The following is a 14,191-nucleotide window of genomic DNA, read 5'->3' as shown; positions in this document are numbered from 1 at the left end:
TCTGTCACCCAGGCTGGAGCTCAGTGCTGAGATCTCAGCTCAGTGCAACCTCTTCCTCGTGGGTTCTAGCTATTCTCATGCCTCAGACTCCTGAGTAACTGGGATTACAGGCACATACCACCATGCCCGGCTAATTTTTGTATTTTTAGTAGAGACGGGTTTTCACCATGTTGGCCAGGCTGATCTCAAACTCCTGACCTCAGGTGATCCACCCATATCAGCCTCCCAAAGTGCTGGGATTAAGGTGTGAGCCACCATGCCCCACCTGCTTTTCTTTTTATATGGCATGTATCTCTTCCAATAATTCCCTGAATGGATTATTTTGACCTCCTACAGCAGTTTGTCTCTCCTTCCTTCTGTTTCTTTGCTTAACACTATCTTCTCATTTCTTTCTATTCTCCATTTTGCCTTTTCCTTTTTTGCTCAAAACCTTTCTTTACTTCTTGATCCACATTACCTATAGGCACTTAAGAACCTACACATTGTTCCCTTCTCCATCCTTTAACTTCTACTGCAAACCATGAATTGCCTACCTGTCGTCACCCATCCTTTAACCTATCCTCACACACAGTTCAACTGCATTAAAAACAGCTATTTTGTTTGCATCCTGTCCCCAGGCAGACACACCCACACACCCCCCTAAAATCAATTTCTCACAACTGAGTTATCAACATCTTTAAGAGAGCCAAGGGATATTTCTTCCTAGAATCAGATCTCACAGCCACCCAAGATATTTTTACATAGTTCAGGATGGTAGTGGAAAGTAAGTCTAATTGTCCATTTCTCGCCAACGCCTTGTAGGACATGATCAGTTATTTAAACTTCCTGTGACTAAATTCCCCCTATTTCTGCGACAGATTAATGCCATTTGACAGCATATAATGTTAGCCAAGTTCTGGTAACACACAGAGGGAAAGCTTCATGTAAACATTAAGCGGAGTTATTACTCTCTGGAATCCAGTATGCAATTGGCACTCCTTAAGAATTACAATTACTATTTTTATATTCCTTTTAGAGTGTCTTAGGAACTTACAGGTCTTCAGAGAAAAAGCTGTGTGATTTTGGATGACAGTCACAAGCTCATTTGCTCTCTAGTCCAAGTGAAACCTTTTATTAGAACTTTGGACTGGGAAGGTGGAAAGTTAATTCAAGATATAAAATAAACAAGCGATACCTTGAATCTATGCAGCCTCCCATTGCAAAAATCAGCAACTGCTCCCACGTAGCATTTAATCCTCAGTGCCTTCTTTTACTGGAAGTTGTTCTGATACAAATAAAGAAAAATTTAAAGAAAGTGTACGATGGGTACAAATTCTAGGCTTCCTTTCTTATTCCCATTGTTAATATAACTCCATTTAGACAAGTTCCCTAGAAATCTTTCTTATTCAACTTCAAAACTGTAATTAATTATAGAACTGAAAAAACTCTACCTTTCCCAGCCTCACTTCTTTACTCTCTTTGGAAACAAGTCTGTGTACTTTCTCAGATGTCCTGCACTGCTTCCTTCTTCTTTCCTCTCTAGGCCAGGATCCCATCTGTCCTGGGTGCCCCTCTACCCCTAATGGTCTGAGGTGCGGCTTCCTGAGAGGCCACTGAGAGGGTGGCTGATACAACCCTGAGCCCCTATGGAGCACTTTACCAATGAGAAACAGGAGCAGGGGTAGAGTGGGAGAGAGGCGGATTCCTGTTTCCTTCTTTCTCCCGCTATGCTAAGGCCGGATTCCTCCCGTAAATTACCTGGAAGAGCCCTCCATGCTGAGTGACCTGCTTGATCCTTCATGGCTTATTTTGAAATGGTAGCCAGCAGAAAAAAAGAAAAGGAAATAAATTCATGTATCCCATTGTCTCTCCCTGTGCCCCACACACCCTTACCCTGGGATTTCACCTCCCAGATGAAGTTTTAGCACCAGGGTCCTTGCCTCCGACTCTGCTTTCTGAAGGACCAAAGCTAAGACGTTTATTTTCCCTAGACCAGCATTTTTCAAGGCGTGATCTGCAGACCACCTGCATCAGAATCCTCTGGGGTACCTGCTAAAAAGGCAGATTTCCAAGTCTACTTTAGAGATTCAGATTCAGTAGGCTTGTGGTGAATCCTAGGACTCTGCATTAACAATCTCCAAAGTTGACTCCTAAACACTATAAAATATGAGAACCCCTCGTCCAGGTTCCTCCAGTATCCCCCAAGCTCTGCAAATAGGACTTTGTGGTTGCCCAGGCTAGAACTGCAGCACGTGCCCCTTTATCCCTCATTCTTGCCGGGTCCTGCTGATTTTACCAATGCAGTATCGCCAGCTTCTGCACCTGCTCTCTGTTCTCCAATCCCACTGTCCCCATTTGGGACTATTATCAAAACTTCCTGAATAGGCTCCCCAGTTACCTTCCAAAACATCACAAAAATCAGGGATAAGATTGCAAATTTCCTAGAGCATCTAGAAAAGTACAGTATAAGAAGTGGGTATGCAAGATATCAGAGAGATATATGAAGTCCCTGAGGTGATGTGCCTTCAGCTGGACACAGTCAGGCCTGTGCTAGATTTGTGATCCTGCCCATTTGCTGTATTCAGGTCTTACGTCATCGCTACACTTGCTTTACTGATCATGACAACATGTATGGTCAACTCCATGTGAAGAGAAGTCCGCTCATCTATATCTGTGCAATCCTATATTTAATGGGGCACACTGCACACAATGGGTGTTTTACACGGGCTACTGACAGTCAAGATAACAGGGATATAAAATTCACTTTCTTTTTTTCCTCCCTTTCAACCATCCCAGACCCATATTACTCAATCTCCCTTCCGAACTTGATAAACACTTCTAACATAGCTTGAAAACTCTCCTAGGCTCCTTTCTGCATGACTTTGGCCAAAATCCATTTAGGTGCACCTGTGTTCTGTTTATTTCCTTCTTCACTGTCTATTCTTTCTGACACAAGAAACTGAATGTTCTTCCTTGTTATGAGGACACAAATTATATTGCTTAACTGTGATAATTATAACTAACATTTCTTAAGCATTTACCATGATCCAAGCCCTTTCCAGGCATTTCTTCCTGTAGTTCTTTTTTTTTAAGACAGGGTCTCACTGTTGCCCAGGCTGCAGTACAGTGGTGTGATCATGGCTCACTGCAGCCTCGACCTCCTGAACTCAGATGATTCTCTCACCTGAGCCTCCCAAATAGCTGGGATCACAGGCACATGCCACTGTGCCAGGTGAATTTTTTTATTTTTTTGTAGAGACAAGGTCTTTTATGTGGCCCAGGCTAGTCTCGAACTCCTGGGCTCAAGCCATTCTCCTGTCTAAGCCTCCCAAAGTGCTGGGATTATAGGTGTGAGTCACTGCACTTGGCCTCATTTAGTCCTTTTGACAGCCCTAACAGGTAGGTACTTGTATTGGCCCATTCTCATGCCCAAGACTGGGTAATTTATAAAAGAGGTTTAATTGACTAACAGTTCTGCGTGACTGGGGAAGCCTCAGGAAACTTACAATCATGTTGGAAGAGGAAGCCAACACGTCCTTCTTCACATGGTGGCAGGAAGGAAAAGTGCCCAGCAAAGGAGGAAAAGCCCTTTACAAAACCATCAGATCTCATGAGAACTCACTATCACGAGAAAAGCATAGGGGTAACTGCCCCCATGATTCAATTACCTCCCACTGGGTCCCTCCCATGACGTGTGGGGATTATGGGAACTACAATTCAAGATGAGATTTGGGTGGGGACACAGCCAAATCATATCAGTACTATTTTTATCCACCTTTACAGATAAGGAAACTGAGGCTTGGAGAAATTATAACTAGCCTCCAGAAAGTCCTGGAGGTTATCTGATTGCAAAGTCTAGGATTATAACCATTCTGGCACCTTCTTTTCCCACTGCCTGATGAAACACAGTGATTTTCCACAGTGTAGCTACCAGATATGAACTTCTCAAGCTGAACAATTGTCCCTAATCCACATTCATGGCTGATGGAACTCACCCCACAATGAAAGCAGGTTACTAGCCTCACAGTCCTGGTCCTCTGCCCACTCTGAACCAACCTTCTGGTTTTTGCAGATCTACTCTGCCGTCCCACTTGACACATGGTTCTGTCATTTCAGTTGACAGAATGACATTTCATTTCTAGATAACATATGCAGTCTTCATGTTTGACGTGTCTTGCAAGTATTCATGCCACATAAAGCCAGGAGCTCATTTCCCTCCCAATATTTCTTCCACAAACATCCTCCAATTCCATCTACCCCAAAGCCCTGCTTCACACTCTCATCCTGGCATCTAAACCACAACAGAAATATGTCTCACAGCATCCCAGTGACTCAGAATCCCCACGACAGAATCCTATGTGGCCACTTGACAGTTTTCTTCTTTGAAATCCCCTTCTTAATTAGCCCTCAAATCTCCCAGTGAACAGTTCTCTCTTCTCAGTAACTCTGTGGGGACTCCATATGTTTTTCTGTATGCTTCTTTGTCCTTCTGAGCCTTTAAAACTAACCAAGATTTGAGCTGAAGTGTGAGGTTAATTAACTGGCTTTGGCGTGCCACTTAATCCATCAAGACATAGGCCTATCCCCCTATTTTTAACAGTCCTGAGTCATCCCATGATGGTACGTTCTTCCTAGATCCTTAGGTGATGGTAACTGCCCTCCACCCCAAGCTTGATTTAACATTTAAGCTTGGCTTTCCAGCTATCTTGGTCTCCCCAAGCCTGTACACCTGGAACCATTCACAAAGTGGTAGTTGAAATTTCCACTAATTCAAATGGAATGCTAGGGATGGAGGCCATTGGGAGGCCCTCAGCTTATCTCAAGTCACAGGGCAAGGAGCAGTTCTAATCTAAGAAGAACATGTGTCAACAAACCTAAAGAGTGCCCACTGGGGGCAGAGCCCTGAACTAGATGAATTGGAGCAGCCCCACTATGTATATGGTTGCCCTGAGGCATGTACAGACATCATGGACAATGCTGTGGACTGAGTCGTGTCTCCCCAAAATCTACATGTTGAAGTCCTAACCCCTAAAATGACTATTAGGTGATAGGGTCTTTAAGAGGTAACTGAAGTTAAATGAAACCATAAGGATGAGGTCCTAATTCAATAGGACTGGTGTCTTTATTAAAAAAAAGAGAGAGAGATTGAACTCTCTCTTTCTCCATCATGTGAGGACACAGCAAGAAGGTGGCTGTCTGCAAGCCAGGAAGAGAGCCCTCACCAGAAACTGACCATGCTGGACTTCCCAGGCTTCAGAACCATGAGAAATAAAGTTCTATTCTTTTAGCCACACAACTTAATAATGTTTTGTTATGGCAGCCTGAGTTGACTAACACAGCAAACTCTTACGGCCACATCTAGTCAACATGGCTGATGGGAAAAATCAGGAATTCAGAGACATTACTTTCCTAATATGCCTAGCCACTCTACCTGGAAGGTAGCAAGCAAACTGGAGAGAAACACATGTGAAAATGATTCCATCCACCAATTAGCATTTATGGAATATTGTGTACCATTATAAATTCTTTTTGAACAAAATATATTCATATTTGTTTATAAATGCATGGAAGAAAGATCTGGAAAGGTATACCCTAAATGAATAAAGTCTGATGGAGTAGAGAGTGGTGACAGCAACAGTGGCCTGTCTGGAACGGCCACTGCCATGACACTGGCTGCAGTGAGGGAGATGCAGCCAGGGCTGTGCACTTCACAGAGTCGGTGGAAGCCAGGAACAGGCAGGAGCTCCAACCCCTTCCGAGTTGGAGGGGTGGGAGCCCCACCCTCCCAGGTGCAGCTGCAGTCACCCAGCCACAGCTGTGGACCTGGGCATCTCTGCACTCTTGGGGGCCTCGGAAGGCTCCTTTCCCCTGCAGGCTCAGAAGTGCCTACTCCCGCTGCCTGGCCTGTCCTCACTCCCAGCACCTGCACCAATTTCAGAGTGAAGCTGAAGCCAAACCCAGACACTGTCACAACCCAGCACATTTGGGGTAGTGCTGACACGCCAGCCCTCTGTTGCCGCAGCCCCCTCTGGACTTTGGGTGCCGATGAGCACAGGAGGGATGCTGAGTGGGTTGTGAGGGCTGCTTGGCAAGGGCCTACAGGCACCCCTCAGCATGAATAGCCTGGGCATCACGGACGGCAGCAGGAGGCAGACAGGTTCCCAGCCAAAAAAAGGTGGGTACCCAGTGAAACCCCACCTTCAGGCCAGGGGGCCAGGCTGCCGCTTCTGCAGACTGGAGTGAGAACTTATGGTGCCTTTTTTTTTTTTTTTTTTTTTGAGATGGAGTCTCACTCTGTCACCCAGGCTGGAGTGCAGTGGTGTGATCTCAGCTCACTGCAAGCTCCGCCTCCTGGGTTCACGCCATTCTCCTGCCTCAGCTTCCTGAGTAGCTGGGACTACAGGTGCCTGCCACCACGTCCTGCACTTTTTTTTTTTTTTTTTTGTATTTTCAGTAGAGACGGGCTTTCACTATGTTAGCCAGGATGGTCTCGATCTCCTGACTTCGCGATCCGCCCGCCTCGGCCTCCCAAAGTGCTGGGATTACAGGCATGAGCCACCATGCCCAGCCTCTTACGGTGCTTTTTCCAGGCCTGCTCATGGCTACCCAAGGACCAATCAGCATGCACTTCCTCCCTTCTGAAGCCCATAAAAACCCCAAACTCAGCCAGACTTTGACAGAAGCAGGAGGACCTGTCTGCAGAAAGGAGCTACCCACTGTCGGTCTCCTCTCAGCAGACAGCTGAATGAACTTGTCAGGACATCCCCAACCTGCAGAGAGGAGCTACCCACTACAGGTCTCCTCTCCACTGAGAGCTGTACACTTGTCATGATGACCTGCCTATGGATGGAAGCTTCCCATTTCAGGTCTCCTGAGAACTGTTCTGCTGCCCAGTGAAGCTCCTCTCTGCCATGCTCACCCTCCAGTTGTACATGTACCTCACTCTGCCTAGATATGGGACAAGAACTCGGGACCTGCCAAATAACAGGACTAAAAGAGTTGTAACACAAATAGGGCTGGAACATGCCCCCTGCTCACGACATTGCAGATGACAAGAAGGAGAAAAGACCTGCAACCCTTTGGGGAGCCCAGACTTAGCATTTCCTGAGCCAGGACTGTGACACCCTCTTTAGGGTTCTGTGGTTCCTGGTGTTTACAAGCTTCTGGGTGCCACCATGTTCCCCTCATCAAGATGTAGGCGCCCACAGCAGAAGCTGCATGCAGTACATCTGGTCCAGCCACAGCCTCACACACAGCCAACACCTGTGTTGGTGCCTGGAGGTGCCTGCCTTGCCACAGCAGCCAGTGTGCCTGGCTGTGCACAGTGGCCAGACCCCACACTTGCTCACCCACACACCCTCACTGCTCTGCACCTGGCTCACCCTTGGCAGGTGTGGGATCCAGTCCATTATTGTGAGCCAAGCGCAGCCTGCCAGGCCGAGTAGGCAGAATGAATCCAGTGGGTACAAGTAATACTCAGGCAGATGGCACCACTGGCCACAGAGGTTTCTGGCTGGTGAAGAGACCCCCCAAGGATTCCTATGACAGTGGAAAGGGGAAGGGATGAAAAAAACAAGGAGGCTGGTGAAGAGGGGCTTTTACTGATGTAAAATTATTTTAATACATTCACTTGTATAGGAGAAAACACACACTTCTGCAAATACCTGCCGAATCAGAAAGAAAGGCAGCATGCAAGGCATTGTGGGCCTGCTTTCCTGTTTGACAGGTGTATTAGTCCATTCTTGCACTGCTATAAAGAACTACCTGAGACTGGGTAATTTATAAAGAAAAGAGGTTCAACTGACTCACAGTTCTATAGGCTGTATGAGAAGCATGTCTAGGGAGGCCTCTGGAAACTTAAAATCATGGTAGAAAGTGGAGAAGCAGGCACGCCTTGGTTGGAGAAGGAGGAAGAAGGTGAAGGGGGAGGTGCTACACACTTTTAAATAACCAGATCTCATGAGAACTTACTATCATGAGAACAGCAAGGGGGAAATCTCCGCCAATGATCCAACCACCTCCCATCAAACCCCTCCTCCAACACCGGGGATTACAATTCGACAAGATTTGGGCAGGGATATAAATCCAAACCACATCAGCAGGTGATCCTACTCCCCAGACTTTTTCTGTGGGACATGGGATTATAACCTCTTTCAAGGTGCTGAGAGCTGTCTATCCTATTAATGACTATATCCCCAGTACCTAGCATGGTACCTGGCACATAGTAAATACTCAAACATTGGGTTGCTTGCATACATGAATACATGAATGAATGAATAAATTAATGGGCGATGGAGCAGAACCAAATAATAAAGTTCTTTGGGAAGGTCTAACCTGGCCAAGAGAGTTAATTAAAGCCTCAGGACACAAATCTGCATGACTTTGTGGAAGAAGGCATGAGTGTGGGGCAAGTGGGGAATCTGTATGACTTCAAGGTTTAAATGATTCAAGGGACTTTAGGTGGTACATGGTCCAAGAAAAGGGCCAGAGGGACTGGGGTTCTAGAAGTAGAGCCTAAGATTCCAGCATTGAAAGAGACACTAATGTCTTTAACAAGAATATATGCTCCCCTGTGCTACCAGACAACCAAGAACTGCACGAGTTCTCATGTGCTTCTCATGCAGACCTGCCTACCTAAAACATGAAGGGGTCTTGATAGAAATGACTTTTTTCATGTCATATTGAGACTCAGAATAGCATGAAGATTAAGAACACAAGTTCTGGCTCTAGACTACCAGGATTCAAATCCTGGCTTCATCACTTAGTAGAGATAGTTAACTTCCCAATGCTCCAGTGTCTCTACTTGTAAAATGAGGAGGGTCAGAGTACCTGGTTTATAGAAGAAACTCGGAATGGTGCCTGGTCCTATGAAAGAAGGGAGAAGTAATGAAATCTCAGTTGATCAGAAGATAGCCAAGTGAAATCATGTGACTTTACTTATGCAGAACTCATCATTCAAACTTATAGAAACAAAATAACTTGCATTAAAACCTACATTGTTTTTTGAGACAGCATCTTGCTCTGTTGCCCAGGCTGGAGTGCAGTGGCATGATCACTGCACTCAACCTCCCAGGCTCAATCATCCTCCCACCTCAGCCTCCCAAGTAGCTGGGACTACAGGCACGTGCCACCACACTTGACTAATTTTTGTATTTTTTAGAGAGACAGGGTTTCACTATGTTGCTTAGGATTGTCCTGAACTCCTGGGCTCAAGCAATCCTCCCAGCTTGGCCTCCCAAAGTGCTGGGATTACAGTTGTGAGCCACCACACCCACCCTAAAATCTACATTTGATGTATCATTGCAGTGATCTTTAGATGTGTCTATGTGACTAAATACATGGGCAGCAACCTTTTTGCGACACACACCTTCTCCTAGTTATTCAATCAAATCCTAACCTAGGTGCTGCTGTGAAGGCATTTTATAGATGTGATTAAAGGCCCTAATCAGTTGACTCTAATCTAGGGAGATTATATTCGATGGGCCAAACTCAATCAGGTGAGCCATTAAAAGGGACTGAACTTTTCCTGGTAAAAGAGATTCCAACAGCAGGTGGATCCACAATTGCTTTTCCTTCACCGGATGTTCCCTATTTGGCTGCCTGTGGTCAAGCTTCAGCATTGCCTATGTGATTCTTCCTTCCTGATAGTATGCCCTGTGGGTTTCAGGCTTACTTAGCCAAGCCGCACAATTATGTAAGCCAATTCCTTGTCATATATTTATTAAAACATGTATCTCCTACTGGTGTTGCTCCTCTGCTTAACTTCTAACTAATACATTTCTCAGAAGTGTTAACTTGAGGGTGCAATGAACCACTTCCCCTTTTCCAAATTAAGCACATTCAGGATCAAGGGGCTGAATATGAGCACCAGTACGCAGTCAATTCTCATAACTCGCAGTAGTTCCATAAAGTCACTGCAAACACTGCATTGGCAAATACTAAACCATTGCTCCCAAGGGAAATACAGAGGGCGGTTTCTTAAAGCCTCTAGCCAAACTGATCAACATTTTTTGTCCACTGATCAATACATCGATGTGCTTTATGTACATTTCTGTTTAAAGACAACTCACTTAATACATATTTTTGATTCAATAACACTGAACTCAGCCAGCAGCACTAAAACTCAAGCCTAAACAAAGCTTATCTAACACATGTATTTTGTTTGCAAGGCACATCACAGCCTTCTGGAGCTTGGGAACACTAGACAGCACAATGCCTGGAGGCCATTTAAACAGCAAAATCAAGGCCAGGAGTGGTGGTATGCACCTGTAGTCCCAGAACTGCGGGAGGCCGAGGCAGGAGGATTGTTGAGGCCAGGTGTCCAAGGTTACAGTGAGCTACGATCACACTACTGCATTTCACATCAGCCTGGGCAAAAAGGGGAGATCCTGTCTCTTAAAAATTTTTGAAAAATAAAAAAAGAACAACAAAATCGCTAACAAAAGCACAAAAATGTGAAAAACATAGCACACACAGAACACTAAGAGGACACTTGACCACAGTATGAGGGCTGAACAGTGAAGGCAGAGTGTCACGTTGTTCCAACTCAGCTGGCACCACATGCACTGAGTGACTCAAACTTTGTTCTGCTCCCATCATGTCCACAAAAGCACTACAAATATTGATTCTTGGAGTTACAAGTAAATGTTAGCAAGTAGGTGAATGTGCAAATATGGCTACTGTGAATAAAGAGGAACAGCTTTTTGTTTGTTTTTTGTTTTTTTTGTTTGTTTGTTTTTGAGATGGAGTCTTGCTCTGTCACCCAGGCTGGAGTGCAGTGGCGCAATCTCAGCTCACTGCAAGCTCCGCCTCCCTCTCAGGTTCACGCCATTCTCCTGCCTCAGCCTCCCGAGTAGCTGGGACTACAGGCGCCCACCACCATGCCCGGCTAACTTTTTCGTGTTTTTAGTAGAGACGGTGTTTCACTCTGTTGGCCAGGCTGGTCTTGAACTCATGACCTTAGGTGATCCACACGCCTCGGCCTCCCAAAGTGCTGGGATTACAGGCATGAGCCACCATGCCCAGCTGATCAGCTGTATCTTTTACTCTTTCCCCTTTAAAAAGGTTTTTCATCTCTTCCATCCCAAGCATTAATTTCTCCAGTTTGAATCCACCCTCATCCACCTCCTTTTCTATTTTGTCCTCATCTTTGGCCATCATAAGTGACACTGGACCTTCTCTGTTTCCTGCTCTTCATCTCTGCAGGAGAACGGCAAAAAGATGACCAGATCTGAGGCTGTGCCATGTTCAAGGCAAGAGGGCCTGGGTGAAGGCAACAGCAGAGAAGAGAGAGAGGGAAACCCAGAAAGGGTCGACACTTTCTTGGTAAATGGTGAGGGCTGGGGGTTTAGGAAGGAGGAGTTGAAGGTGACTATAGTTTCTAATTTCATAAATCCAGCAAATGCTGAGGAGCTGTGCTTGTGATGAAGAATACGAGAGATGGCAGTCTCTGAGGAAAGGCAATGAGTTCTATTTGGGATGCATTAAGTTTGAAGTGCCCACAGTATCCAGATGGTATATATATCAATCAGTGCACTCGGTTGTAGAGAAACGAAAGCAACTCAGGCTAATTCAAACACAAGAGGAAATTGCTAGAGGATATCTGGCAATTCTTGTAATTTCCAGAACAGCCAGATAACCAAGGTTCCCCCCTTTATAGCCAGGAGCAAACATCAAATTCATTCCAGACCTCAGCCAGTGAGGAGCCCCTTGTTGAGACCACTGGAAACTAACTCTAGCTCACAGCCCTGGCTTGGGCTCTGCTTCCAGAATCCTACCACTGTCATCCTCACCAGGAGAGATGTGTGTGGGCCCCGCTTCTAATCAGGATCAGAGCAGGGGCTTCTGACAGGTGGGGCCTGAGCCACATGCCTGCGTTCTCGCGGCCAGCGTGGGAAGGATTACTCTGGAGTGGGAAGTGCGTTCGGCCCCATAAGGCGGAAGATTCCCAACACAGAGAAATGATGTTCAGATATTGGATCATCAGAAAGACTAACGAATGTCCACCACTTGTATTCAGAAGGCTTAGAAACAGGAGCAGTAATAACAGCTTGCACTTTTTTTTTTTTTTTTTTTTTTTGAGACGGAGTCTCGCTTTGTTGCCTGGGCTGGAGTGCAGTGACCACATCTCAGCTCACTGCAAGCTCCGCCTCGCGGGTTTACGCCATTCTCCTGACTCAGCCTCCAGAGTAGCTGGGACTACAGGCGCCCGCCACCTCGCCCGGCTAGTTTTTTGTATTTTTTAGTAGAGATGGGGTTTCACCGTGTTAGCCAGGATGGTCTCGATCTCCTGACCTCGTGATCCGCCCGTCTCGGCCTCCCAAAGTGCTGGGATTACAGGCTTGAGCCACCACGCCCGGCCCAGCTTGCACTTTTAAGTGCTTACTGTGTGTCAGGCACTATACAAACTACTCAACATGCATTTAGAGTTTAAATTATACAAAATATGAAATGGGTACAGGGAAGCGATCCAGGCAGAGCAGGGCAATTTACTGTGCTGGTCAACTACCCCAGTTTTTCCAGTTCTGAGGGGTTTCCCAGCAAGCAGGGCTTTCAGCACCCAAACAGAAGATCAGATGGAGAAGATCTTAGGGAGAAAGGATAGCTGGTCAGCCGGTCTCATCAGAAAATCCTGGGTCCAAATTCTAGCTTGTCCACCTGAGCCAAGTAACCTATTTGAATCTCGGTTTTCTCCATTATAAACTAGGAATAACAAAAGTACCTCCCTCATAGAGTTGCTGTGGAAGATTACAGGTATGTGTGATGTACAGAGCCCATCATCAGGTATGGCTTTTGTTTGTTTGTTTGTTTTTTGTTTTTGAGACAGAGTTTGGCTCTTGTTGCCCAGGCTGGAGTGCAATGGTGCCATCTTGACTCACTGCAACCTCTGCCTCCCGGGTTCAAGCGCTTCTCCTGCCTCAGTCTCCTGAGTAGCTTGGATTAGAGGCATCTGCCACCACACCCTGCTAATTTTTTGTATTTTTAGTAGAGACGGGGTTTCACCATGTTGGCGAGGCTGGTCTCCAACTCCTGACCTCAGGTGATCCCCCACCTTGGCCCCCCAAATTGCTGGGATTACAGGCGTGAGCCACTGTGCCCAGCCCAGGTATGAATTAAGAGCACAAAAATGTTAGAGATTATTCTTTTTTTTTTTTTTTTTTTTTTTTTTTTTTGAGACGGAGTCTCGCTCTGTCGCCCAGGCTGGAGTGCAGTGGCCGGATCTCAGCTCACTGCAAGCTCCGCCTCCCGGGTTCATGCCATTCTCCTGCCTCAGCCTCCCGAGTAGCTGGGACTACAGGCGCCCACCACCTCGCCCGGCTATTTTTTTGTATTTTTTTAGTAGAGACGGGGTTTCACCGTGTTAGCCAGGATGGTCTCGATCTCCTGACCTCGTGATCCGCCCATCTCGGCCTCCCAAAGTGCTGGGATTACAGGCTTGAGCCACCGCGCCCGGCCCAGAGATTATTCTTAATGCCAGAAAACCTGAGTCTGCCCATGTCATACTAAATAGTACAACCAAGATTTCAATCTAAGACTGAACAACTAAAAAGTATACTTTAAATCCCTAAGGATCCCCATTCACATGGTGGTTGAAGCTACAGGAGAATGGAGGAATGGTGAGAAACCGGGATTATTACTACTTGCTATCCTTAAGGCGGACGAAAGCAACAAAGAACAGATAAAGAGATCGCAGATGGAAGAGATATCATGAAAGTGGGGTGATAGAAAACATATCATAAAAGTGGCCGGTTGCAGTGGCTCACACCGGTAACCCCAGCACTTTGGGAGGCCAACGCAGGGAGATCACCTGAGGTCAGGATTTCAGACCAGCCTGGCCAACATGGTGAAACCCTGTCTCTATTAAAAAACACAAAAATTAGTGGTGCATGGTGGCGTACACCTATAGCAGCTGATTGGGAGGCTGAGGCAGGAGAATCGCTTAACCCGGGAGGCGAAGGTTGCATTGAGCGGAGATTGTGCCATTGCACTCCAGCCTGGGTGACAGAGCCAGACTGTCTCAAAAAAAAAGTGGAGTAACTGCAAAAAGCTGGGGTGGCCAATCAGCTCCACTGTGGCAGAGAAGCCAGTAGGTTAGGAACACATACCACTTTTGTAATCAGAAGAGGACAAAAAGTTAAAAAAAAAAAAAAAGTAAGGAATGTTAGCTTTCAGCCATAATGGAATAACAGAGGGTGATTTATTCTCCTACCTT

The 14,191-nt window shown here is 46.1% G+C and overlaps 1 protein-coding gene across 3 annotated transcripts in view; it reads right to left on the bottom strand.

Annotated features, from left to right (window-relative positions):
- ARHGAP26 (Rho GTPase activating protein 26) overlaps positions 1 to 14,191 on the bottom strand; it is an 899,552-nt gene that overhangs the window by 779,279 nt on the left and 106,082 nt on the right. The window contains exon 2 of one of the 3 annotated variants that reach the window (XM_073994505.1): positions 1,175 to 1,264. The exons of the other annotated variants lie outside the window; for them this stretch is intronic. The gene's annotated coding sequence lies outside the window, so the exon portion shown is untranslated. The remainder of the gene's footprint in view (positions 1 to 1,174; positions 1,265 to 14,191) is intronic. 3 annotated transcript variants of the gene reach the window in all.

This window comes from Macaca fascicularis, chromosome 6, assembly GCF_037993035.2.
Source record: "Macaca fascicularis isolate 582-1 chromosome 6, T2T-MFA8v1.1".
Lineage (NCBI taxonomy): Eukaryota > Metazoa > Chordata > Mammalia > Primates > Cercopithecidae > Macaca > Macaca fascicularis.
Note: the sequence above shows the minus strand (reverse complement) of the source record. Positions and strands in the feature narration are given on the sequence as shown.